The 11,912-nt window shown below is 43.3% G+C and overlaps 1 long non-coding RNA gene across 1 annotated transcript; it reads right to left on the reverse strand.

Moving 5' to 3' along the window:
* Positions 1-469: 469 nt before the first annotated feature.
* Positions 470-1,963, reverse strand: LOC306669616. Its single transcript, XR_013766173.1, has 4 exons — positions 1,609-1,963; positions 1,360-1,473; positions 1,157-1,231; positions 470-762 (listed from the first exon to the last, which is right to left on the reverse strand). It is a non-coding gene; the product is annotated as an uncharacterized lncRNA (long non-coding RNA).
* Between the last annotated feature and the right edge of the window lie 9,949 nt (positions 1,964-11,912).

The raw sequence follows: 11,912 nt of genomic DNA on the forward strand, positions 1-11,912 counted from the left end.
CATTGAACCAAAACAATCCCACAGTCTCTTCTGTCAGGATCTGTAGTTTTAAATTATTGTATAATTTTATCTTCTCTAAGGTACAAGATGTACCCAAGGAATCCTCACTTTTAAGGGTGAAGACATCCGAGAGGCTTCTCACTACCCCTGCCCGCCGTCACTGTCCTTGTGAGAATCTGGATTTAAGTGTGCTTCCTGTGCCAAATAGAGTAGGTCTGTTCAACCCGAAGGTAGGTTGGCAAAGCCAGAGGAACCGTTCTAACTTACAAGTCTTTCAGGAATAGGTAGGACACAGAGAGGGATATTCCCAGTTCTCCTTGCTGCTTGGACAGATTTGACTTCTCACTGTTTTGTTCTCTGTTAATATAAGACATTGAACACCACAAATCAGAATTAGGATGATGTGTGTGAAGTTAAATTCGGCAAAAAATGGACAATGCAGTAAAGTTTTAAAATGACTAAAATTAAAGCCATTTTATTTTTCTCCTTTCTTTTGTAAGAGAGATATGTAAATTCTACTAAATTCCCTGCGTTGTACTAGGTGTTAGATTCTTGTGCTGGGTTATTCCATTTAATCCTCATGACTGCCCTGAAATGAATGTATTTTTGTACAGAAGTGACATTTTAGCATATTTCATTTTGCTATAATGAAATGCCTGAGGCTGGGTATTTTATGAGTAAAGGAAGTTTATTTGGCTCTTGATTCTGGTGACTAAAGGGTCCAAAAAGTGTGGTGTTGGTGTCCTGGTGAGGGCTACTGGACTGCATCAAAACATGGTGGGGAGGTAGAAAGAGAATTGTTCATGTGCAAAAAAGACTAAGCCTTGCTTTATTAACATCCCACTAACTTCCTCCAGAGTACGGGCATTAACCCTGTCAGAAGGGCAGAAACCCATGACCTAATGACCTTCCACTAGGCCCCACTGCCTGAAGTTTCCACCACCATAACCCTGGTGGGGACCGTGTCCAGCACCTGAACAAATGGGGGACAAACCACACCTGAACCACAGCACACTGAATTATTTGAGATAATATATATAAGAAAGCAAGTCCAGTCCAGGCCTGTAGTAATTGTTCAAAGGTGGGGATCATGATTGGTACTTAAAGTCCATTTGGTGGTGAGGAACGTTAGGCTCAGAGGGATTTAGCAACTCACCTATGCTCACACAGCTAAGGAGTGGTAGAGCAGGGATCCAGCACAGACTTTCTGATCCCTAAGATCACTCATGCGCTTACGGCAGCAGAAGTCACACATTGGTGGGGTTGGGGATGGGAGGGAGAAAGACAAAGCACAACTTTAATCAATTTTTCTGAAGAGATCTAAAATTCTGGTTCCCCAGGACCAGCCCTGTCTCTCACCTGTGTGTGTCTTCTTAGCTATTTTCCCGCCTCTAGTTATCTAGAGTCACCAATAAGAGGCCCCCATATAGTCCTTTATGAGCTTCTGGCTCCACTCAAAGTCTTCAAGGTAACCTGTGAGAAACCGGAAGGCATCATTTCCCTGGGCTTCAGGTCTTTCTCAAGCCCCAAGCTAATGAGACTTCCCCTCCATCATGACTCACAACCATCTCCCTCCCTGCCCCGTGGCTAACTAGGCTTGTGACTCACCCAGGCTTCTGACAGTTTCCAAAGAACTATAAATTTGAGCCCAATCCTTAAAGGTCAAGAAGCGCCATGGTTAACCCATCTTCCTCCTCCTTGACCAAGGGGAACTCCATGTCCTTGTGGGTTTCCCCCATCAGCTGGCAGCTCCCTTGGTGCTCCCGCACTGAGGCCCTTAGTCAAGGGGGTATCCCTAGGTCCAGTGAGGTCAGGTTGCAAAAGCTTCAGGACCGAGACCTTGGGTGAATTCTGGGGTTTTGCAAGACAATTAGAGACTGGAGAAACCAAGTCCTCTGTCAAGTCAAACTTATTAGGAATCCTGGCAGAAGCAGGGGGCCCCAGTGCTGTGTCATTGCCTGTGGTTTCAGGGCCAGTTATAATTAGCAGATGGCTCATCCTGGAGGAAAGTGGAGAATGAGCCTCAGAACTGGGCCCCCTGCCTCCTGTCTGGCTTCCCTCCAGCTTGTCCATCATCATGTCACTCTCAGGCTTAAGATCTTTAATGACTTCCCTTTAACCTCTATTAAACAAGAGGAAGAATTTTTTATAGCTTAACTAAAAAAGAAAAATTTTCTTTTCTCCTTCTCCTGCCTCTCTGCTTTCCCTCTTCAACTGTCCCTGTGTCCCTATGGCTTAGTTCTGCTGCTGTCTCTTTTGACTTGCCAGACTGGGCTGGGCACCAGGTCTGTGCCTCTGTTAAACACCTTGGAATTCCTCTGAGCCCAGTCCTCACTAACCTCCACCATACTCTAGCTTTGCATTTATTCATCCACCTTCTTAACCATGCCTGAGTTCTTCAAGGGACAGGGCCCTGTTAGTGCTAGCAACATCAGAGCTAGCTTACCTGTGTGTCATTTTATGCTTGCGGAGTTTCATTGGAAATGAAGAAAAGTCATTTCTCCCTCTTCCAGAAGGGTTAACTAATCTGTTCTGCTGAGATCTGAATTTTCTTTATTCCTAATGAAGGCAATTGATAGCCTTTTGGGGTGTCAGGGAGAAGGAATAGGCAGGACACTTTCCTACCCAATTCCACACCTTTTTTTTTCACTTGAAGGCACAGATCCACTTGAGTTAGAGTCTAAAGTGGAAAGTGGCTTCTTCGACCAGCTCAACTCACCTGGTGAGTTGGTTGAATCTTCGGGTGGGTCAAGGCATCTCGAGGGGAATGTGTACTGAGTTGCTTTGGTTGAAATGTGAACTTCCAGAGGCTTTCTGGTGGCTTGTTAGGCCTGATGGTTGCATGCGGTGGCCTCAGCAGCATCTGAGCAGTTGCAGTGGGAGAAATGTCTGCCGATATAACCACCCACTTTTTGGTGGTTCATGACAGCTGAGCGAGTCAACAGCAGGGACTGGAAATGAGAATGAAGACTTGTCTTCTCACCCTCCCACTCTGTCCACTGTTGTTCTAGTTCTAGGAAGCTCTAGGTTTCCTATATTCCAAGTGAAAGAGGGATCCCATTAAAAAGTGACCAACACCGAACTTTCTTGATAAACAAGGCTTCCATGGAGTACTTCTCTATACCAAAGAATCTCAGTGAACAAATAAGGCACACCACTAAGCTTGCAAGTAAACCGGCTGGGATGAGAAAGGCTTCAGTGCCTTGATATAAAGGGTGCTGACCCTGGGCTGGAGCTGGAATGCTGAGGTAGATAGGTCATGGCCCTTCCTCAGGGTGCCCCCTTGCAGCCTTTGTAAAGACCAGATGGTCACATAATCAGGACTCTTGGGTATACACTGAGCTAGAGGGAATCACTGAGGGGACATAAACTTAGCCAGGACCTAGGGAGGCAGGAAAGGTTTTTCTGAAGCTGATGGTTCTTGAACTGGTCCTTGAAGGTGAACATTAACAGAGTTTGTAATTAAAAAAAAAAATAAGTAGAGTGTGCCAAACACCATGAGGCAGGTAGGGATAGACAGAAAGGTGTGTGAGGAGATTGATGTGTGACTGGGTGTTACTGGCAAGTGACATGTGTGATATTAATGGTGGGAGTTGAGAGTAGAGGGTGAAGAGACAGAGTCAGGATGCTCTGGACTTGATTTCAAGGATGATGGGCAGAAAACAAAGAGTTTCAGAAGGTCAAATTTCTGCTTGAGAAAGATACATTAGTGAGTGCAATTAATTATGGGGTTATGACAGATAAATCCTGAATTCATTAATGCCATGCAAGATTATTTCTCAGAAGCATATATTCTAGTTGGCGACAGAAAACAATCTGCTCAATGAAGTTACTCAGTCTCAGGTTGACATTGGCCTTGTCATTTTCAAGACATGGCTTCCAACGCTGTCTTGTGACTGACACTGAGTCAGCAGACCAGGCAATGGAACAGAGAACAGTGGTGCAGAAAGCTTTGAAGGATTAGGGCAGGAGGGGGGCACAGGACCCCCATCTGACTCCACTGTCTGGAAGTAAGTAGGCTCAGTCACACGACTACTAATGGCAAGGCAGCCTGGGAAACATGGCTGTAGAAACAAATAATCTCCTCTCTGTCCTTTATTGTTCTGAGTTGGAAAAGACCTCTGTAACAAAACATAATCAACAAGAAAAAACCAAAGAAGGTTTTATCAACATACATATGTCAGCTGGGGATATAGCGCAGTTGATAGGGTTGGTAGAATGCACAACAAGGTCTTGGGCTCAATCCTCAGCACCACCAAAAACAAAACAAAACAAAACAAAACATACATATGTCCATGTGTCCATGGTGGATGTGCATGTGCATGTCATGTGTCCACAGTAGATGTGCAAGGAAAAGTGAGTGGATGCAAAGAGGTGGCATTGAATGCAGGTTCAAATGCCTTTGTCCACTTACACAGCATCAGCACAAAAACACAACGGCCTGTGGAAGACCAGTTATGGGGAGACTCTCAGTGCTTTGGTTGGAATGTCCCTTCAGAACTCAAGTGGACATTTAATTGGTATTGTGATCATACTAAGAGGCAAGGACTTTGAGATAGGATTAGATTATGGAGGGATGTGATTTTGGTTATGCTGAATTTGTATGGCTTATGGGAAAAAATGGTCATCTGAGTACAGTCTGGGCTCAGAGAGAAGACCAAATTAGGCAGTGGGCTGATTAGGGAAGATTAACACTTAAGAAGCCACACAAATATGATTTTCTAGAATAAGAAGGAGAAGACAGGGAAAAAAATATAAACGGATGGCAAGAAGGGAGAAGGAAGGTAATTATCCAAAGGATCCATAACATAGAAGTATTCTGGAGAATTCTCCTTGTCCTTCTTGAGTCCAATGTACAGGTGATCATCCTTGTCAAGTGTCAGGATCCACATTGGTGATGACAGAGCCACTTTCTACTCCGAAGGAACTTGAAGTTCAGTGGGGAAAGCCTTGGGTCAATCATGGATGACTTTTCCCCACATCTAAGAAGGTTTCTTTTTCTTTTTGACATTTTTGATGAACATATATTTTAATTTCATATTATAGTTGTACACATCTATGGAGCACACTGTGGCATTTTGATGCAAGGATGCCTTATGTGATAATCAGATCAGGATATTTAGCATATTTGTCACTTCAGGTATACATCATTTCTTTGCATTGGGTACATTGAAAATCTCCTTGTTAGCTGATCTTAAATGTCCAATTCATTTTTGCCAGCTATAGTTACCCTACTGTGCTATAGAATGTCACAAATTACTCCTCCTATTCAACTGCACCTCAGTACCCCTTCACTATTAACTCTCCATCCCTCTCTGCTCTACACTCTTCCATGATTCTGGGAACCACAATTCTATTTTCCTTGAAATCAACTTTAGCTTTCACATATAAGGGAGAACAATCTGCATTTGTTTCCTTCAGTTACATTCTGTTGCAGCAAATGACAGAATTTCATTCTTTTTTATGGCTGAATAATATCCCATTGTGTATGCATACCTCATTTTCTTTATTCAGTCATTCGCCAATGGACACCTAGGTTGATTCCATATCTTGGCTATTGTGAATAATGCTGCAATAATCATGTGAGTGCAATCATCTCTTTGACATACTGATTTTGTTTATTTAAATATGTACCAGTAGTAGGATAGCTGGATCATATGGTAGCTCTATTTCTACTTTTTTTTTTAGGAACTTCCATAATTTTTCCAGAATGGTTGTACTAATTTACATTTCCACCAACAGTGCGGGGGGTTCCCACCAACAGTGCGGGGAGTTCCCACCAACAGTGCAGGTAGTTCCCACCAACAGTGCAAGGATTTCCGTTTTCTTCACATCCTCTCCAGCATTGTGATTTTTGTCTGGTTGCAGGTTTCTCTCTTCCCTGGTGATGGGCCACCAAGAAAGACATTTCTATCTATGTGCCAAAAGTTCAACCATTGCAAGCTCATCATCTTTAATTAGGCTTTTTACCTTCTTTTCTTGGAACTAACATGGGGAAGGGAAAAGACTGCCTTTGGAGGTAAGCTATAAAAGGTGCTGTCCAGGAGCTGATAGACCTTCAGCTGGGGACCTGTATTCTCCCATTCTTTATTTAATGGGAAGAATGATACCAACTCTGCGCTGAGAGTAATCTGCATAACTGAATGGAAAGTTGTTGATCTTAAATATTCCATACTTCAAAATAAGAATAATGGTAATGTGATGATGATGTTGAGGATGATAGCAGTTCACAAAGAGATCATGCCAGGCCCCTGGATCACTCCAAGTGATTTAAAAATATTATCTCTATTCATCCTCAAAACAACCCTGTAAGACAGAACTCTGATTACCTAATTCCTTTGAACAGGTAAGAATGCTGAGGGAGAAGAGACCTTGGTTTGAAGCTGGAACTAATTCTGGATGGTAACATTGGAATTAGCTCTGAACAGATCCCTGAGGATGAACAACTCAGGACCCAGAGGACTGCGCAATTGGGAAAGCATCCATCTCCCGCTGAGCAGGGACCTAGAAATAGGAAACAGCTCGGGGTGTTGAAGTATGTGCACTTCCTTGGTGGGAGAGAAATGGAAGACACATCACTCCTCCACGTTTACCCAGAACTGCAGAGAATTCTGGAAACTGGACCAGGCTCCAGTTTACCTTCTTCTGTTCCTGGCCTTTCCAATCTCCTGGCTGACTCCAAGAGGGGCAGAGTGATGAATGCTGAATGGGCAAAAGTTTAAAAGAAGTTTCCTTTACTTACCATCCTTCCCATACTATGCATGAGTAGTTTTATGCCTGCCTAGCCTCCATTTTCTTTCTTTAGATTTTCCTTAAAAATAATAAGTGGGTGTATAAGCATATATACAACCACTTAGATTTTTAAATTTTTAATTATTTTTCTATTTATAATAAATTTACTTAATTGGCCACTTTTTTTTCTGTTGCTTTGCAACTGAAGAAATTTAACTAGTATGTGTCCTCTTCTGCCTCAGTTTTTCCACCTATGAAGTGGGGATAGTAAAAACTTGCTACTTACCCTCAGGAGGTTGTGCAGATTAAAGCTGCATGTCAGTAAAATGCTACCGGATGCTTGCCTGAAAGCTGTTGTAGAACTACAAAGTCTCGTCCTCAATCCTGTCTGTACTGTCAAACAACTTTCCTTACAGATCATAAAGCAGCTTTTATTCTGAGAAGAAGTCCCTCCTGTCACTGTCTCTGTGAACCGTCCTGCTTGCTGCAGTTCCAAGGCTCCATCCAGATAAAAGTCCAGCACACCAGCCTGAGCAGTAGCTGCTTGGTACACCCTGTGGTCATTGTGCCTTATTTAATAATGAGGATATCAGCTCAGTTCCTCAGGTTGTCACTTGGTTAGTTTCTAGGGTTAAGCTCACATTCTGAACTCAAATCAAAATAACATGTAAAACCTCACAATTTCAGAGTGGGAAGAGCAGCCTCTAATTAGAGCATTTGGCAATAAAAAAAAAATTTAGAGAGATATAAACCTTTATTTCACAATTCTGTCATAATTTGCTTTTTATCAGACATGTACTGGGTTTCAGAGTTTTAAAATACTGGGGAGGCTAGATGCTGGGTGTCTTCCAGGCTGGAGCACACACGTGGTCCCTCCAGGGCCAGGGGCTCCTGGGGTTCCCAGGCAGCGCAGATCTCTGTGCCAGTTTGACTTAGAGCCACCTCCTTTTTGGGGCTATCAGTTCTTATTTCATGCCAGATATTCGCTTGAGGCTACCTATGCTTCCAAATGAGTTCATGACCAGAAGTGATATGCCATATGCTGAAGAGCGCTCCCCCAAGATGTGCTGCCTGATCAAAAAGTTTCCATCCCAGGATCATTCTGGCTTATCCATGGCAATAATGGCTTCTACCCTGGGAGGAAGATGATGGCCAGCTCTGCTTCTGGGATCCTTGCGCCGACCGAGGTGGGCACAGTCATCGTTGCACCCCAGGCACCAAGAGAAGGTACAAATCTTATTTGTGTCAACTTCTCACACACTACTGGCAAAACTGGAAGCCACACCTGCAGCTAGGTACACTGCCATGAACTGCCTTTGACCTAGAGTGTTGTCAGTGCTGGAGGAAAATCTCCACAAGACATATTTGTTGCCTTGTGGAATAAGGAGAAATGATGGAATGTGACAGCAATGTTGGGGACCAAAGGACCTATGAGGCTGGGTTGGCGCGAAATATCTGATCATCTGCTGTAGAGAAGGTCCTCTCCATAGACAGAATACAAGGACATTTGCGGCTATGGTACCTGTCACAGTCCCTGTCCCTCACTTAAGTTATTCCACCACTTGTTAATCTCTTTCTGAGGTCTCTTTCTTTTTGTGGTTTCATGCTGTCCAATCAATCTGCTTTTACACCATCAGAATAACTGCACCCCAGGATTCTCACTACTAGAGTCAACCCTACATGACTCCTGAGTTATTACTTATAAATGAACCATTTTTTAATAATGTGCAAGCATTATCAATGCATGCTCAACATTTGCAAATGTGGAAGTGTAGAAACTACCTCAGTATTTCAGTAAACTCGTGGACCTACAATGACTGTTCTCACATCTTCACACATTCCATTTTCCTCTGGTCATGCTTATTTCACATTTGTTGATAGAGTTTTTCTTTGCTTTTTTCTTTTTATATTACATTACAACTCTATCAGTTATCTATTGCCACTCCAACCCTCAGTAGGTTAAAATAATGACCATGCAAGATTACAGATGAGTTCAGGGGTTAGTTGGGAGGTTCCTTAATTACTCTGGTCTCAGCCAGTCTAGGTCATGGGGAGAGAGAACAGGAGTGACTTTGTCCTCAGTCCCACCTATTGTTCATGCAACTTACAAGGCCAGCGTGGATTCTAGGGTGGGGAAATAGATGAAGTAGATTTTACCTCTGGTGGTAAGGGGCTTCCATGTCATTTGCAAAGGTCAGGGATAGAGGAGGAAAGAATTTCAGCTAGTTTTCCCAATCAGTATAGCACACTGTCAAGTACACTTGTATGGTTTTATAGACATTTGTAATGGCCACATAGTATTATACTGAGTGATTTCATTGTTGTGGTTTAATTGTGCCCCCTAAACATTCATGTGCTGGGACCTTAATTCCTCAATGTGACCCTGTTAGGAGTGGGCCCTGGTGAAAATGTTTGGGTCATGGAGAAGGAGTCCTCATGAGTGGATTAAAGCCTTTCTTGAGTGATTTCTTGCTCTGGCGGGACTGGCTTAGTTACCCCAAGGGTGGGCTATTGTAAAGCAAAGATACCTCATGTCTTTCCTCATCTGCATGCACACTGTGACTTGCAGCAGGACAGGTCTTTGGCCACAAATCGAGTAGATGCCAATACCAAGATCTTGGATATCCCAGCTTCCAGAACCATGAGCCAAAATAAACTTCTTTCCTCATAAATTACCCATTCTGTTGTTACTGTGATAACAACAGAAGATGAATGAAGACAATCATCATAGATAATTTTAAGTATTTTCAATATTAAGACATTTAGGTTTTTCTATTTTATTTGCCAGGGCAAAATAATATGGGACCATAGAAGTTAATGCTTTGTTTAAGGATTTATAAATATTCCTATTGGTTTATTTTTTATACTTGCAAAGAATTTTCCAAAAGGCCGACACCAATTTAAGTTCACATCTGTAATGGTTAATTTGAATTGTCAACTTGAATGGATTAAGAACTGCCAAAGATTCAGAAGCTTCTGGGTGCGTCAATGAGGGTGTGTTTAGGAATGATTGGCATGTGGGATGGTGAACCAAAGTGGAGATCCTCCCTAAGTGTGAACAGCACTGTCCAATAGGATGGCTTAGGTAGAATAAAAGTTGGAAGAACAAGGAAGCAGCAGCAGATGCAAGCTCAATTCTTCTTAAATGGGTTCTTATATCGGACTTGTTTTTTCGTTCTTCCAAAACAGACTCTGTCACTGATTCTCCAGGGAGTTTCCAGAAACCTTCAGTATTGGGCTAGGGTAGCACTGTTGATACCTCTTGTTCTGGGGCTTTAGCCTCTTGGAAAGCGCAGCTACTGGTTCCTCCAGCTCTCTGGTCTGTAGACAGTCATTGTGGACTGTCCAGCTTCTGCTTGTGTGAGCCAATTTAATAAATCCCCTTTTATAATCATACTTCCTGTTGATTTTGTTTCTATAGAGAACCCTGACTAATACAACATCTGTGGTATAGGAGTGCTTATTTCACTGCCCTGCCACTAATATTAAGTCTGTAAAAAACAATCTCTGCTGAAACAAATAAGGAACCTCTCCATTTCCCGATCTTATCAGTGTAATTGGCATTTTTTAAACTGCTTGTGCAGAAAGAAGAGAGCAGAAAGAAGTCCACAGCCAGGAGAGCCTGCAGTCCAATGGAGAGGGCACTGTGCCTGCTGTGCTGCCCTCTCAGTTATTCACGATGCTTATCAGTGTGGACACGCTCTGGAGTCACTTAGTTAGGAAATGCACTCTGCCTCCTGGACTTCACTATTTTCCTAAGTGATTTAATCACAGGACTCATTTTTGCATCAATGAACACTTTAGCATAACTGTTTTGAGTGGGTCATTTTGGGGAAATGGCATCCTAATAAAATATAGCTTTTCTTCAAGGTAGGAATTTCAGACTCCCTGGTAAGGCAGGGTTGGTAGACACAGCTGAGATTTCTGATCCTTCCTACAATCACACTAACCATGAAAAAGAAACAAAACTCATCAATGGAAATACCCAACATGTCTTTCCTCGCAGTCCTTCTCTTTGCAGAGATGTGTCCATGAGCTTTTAGGCACTCAGGGACACATTCTTTGCTGAAAACAGCATTCCAACTTTTTTCTCCTTCTCAAATCTACCCAGCAAAACAAATTCTGGCCCCACTGCTGAGGGGCTGGCCTTTGTCAAGGACTTCTCTGCTCCAAGTGTGCTCTGCAGAGCAGCGCAGTCAACAACACCTGGAGCTCAGCCACAGAACGGTTCAGGCCTTCAGAACCCAAGTCTGTGCTTTAACAAGATGTCCTGGTGACTCCTGCACTTTACAAATTTGGAAGCACTGCAGGGGCCACCTGGGCCATCTAAGAGATGTGTCTCTTCCTCCTGTTATTTGGTCTCTCTGAAGTCTATTCCAGCCACCACCATGTACTGCAAAGAGTTACCTGGACATGTTCTACTTTCAATCCTTCAAACTGTCATCCAAGCAAGGTCGCAACCCCATTCTTCTGGTTCCTTCCCAGAGGTTAGACTCACTGGAAAAAATAACCAAACCAAACAACAACAACAACAACTGCCCCCCCAACACCAAATATGGAGGCAGAACAACATGGACAAATAAAAGGAAAGTATTGAATCAAGTCTGGGAGGCAGGATACAGACTCCTGCTCCTGCACAGACTCATGCCTGCCTTCAGATCAGTCATAAGACTGAATCCATTCCTCAGTCTGTCTTGGGGGACTTGCCCCAAATGGCCTGCACAGTGGTCCAGGGCTCTCTCCTAGTCTCTCCTCTGTCCTGACTTATGAACCCTGGTGTCTCCAGGAAAGAGTTTCTCACAATTCACCTCATGGCCCTCATAGGCCTGAAATAATCTTGAGTATTCTGTGGTCAAGAACCAGAAGGATAGATCCTCAAGCCTATCCCTGCTCCACCCACTTTCCTGTGTCATTTCCTCAGATGACTAGTAACAGGCATCAACCACAGGCCTCAGCGTTCTTTAAAAGAGACCCTCCCTGAAGCCAGCTTACAGGGAAGTGGCTTCATTGTGGCAGACCTCACAAGGCCCTGTGTCCAATAGTCATATGCATCTGCCACATGGGGTCATTTTTAACAGCTTCTGGTCTAAGGGTCATTGGCTCAAGCATGAAACATGACTTGGACAATAGGAAGTAAGGATGGCAAGGCATGGAAGCCACTTGGAGTTATAAAGCACCGA

Source organism: Sciurus vulgaris, assembly GCF_902686455.1.
Source record: "Sciurus vulgaris genome assembly, chromosome: 9".
Lineage (NCBI taxonomy): Eukaryota > Metazoa > Chordata > Mammalia > Rodentia > Sciuridae > Sciurus > Sciurus vulgaris.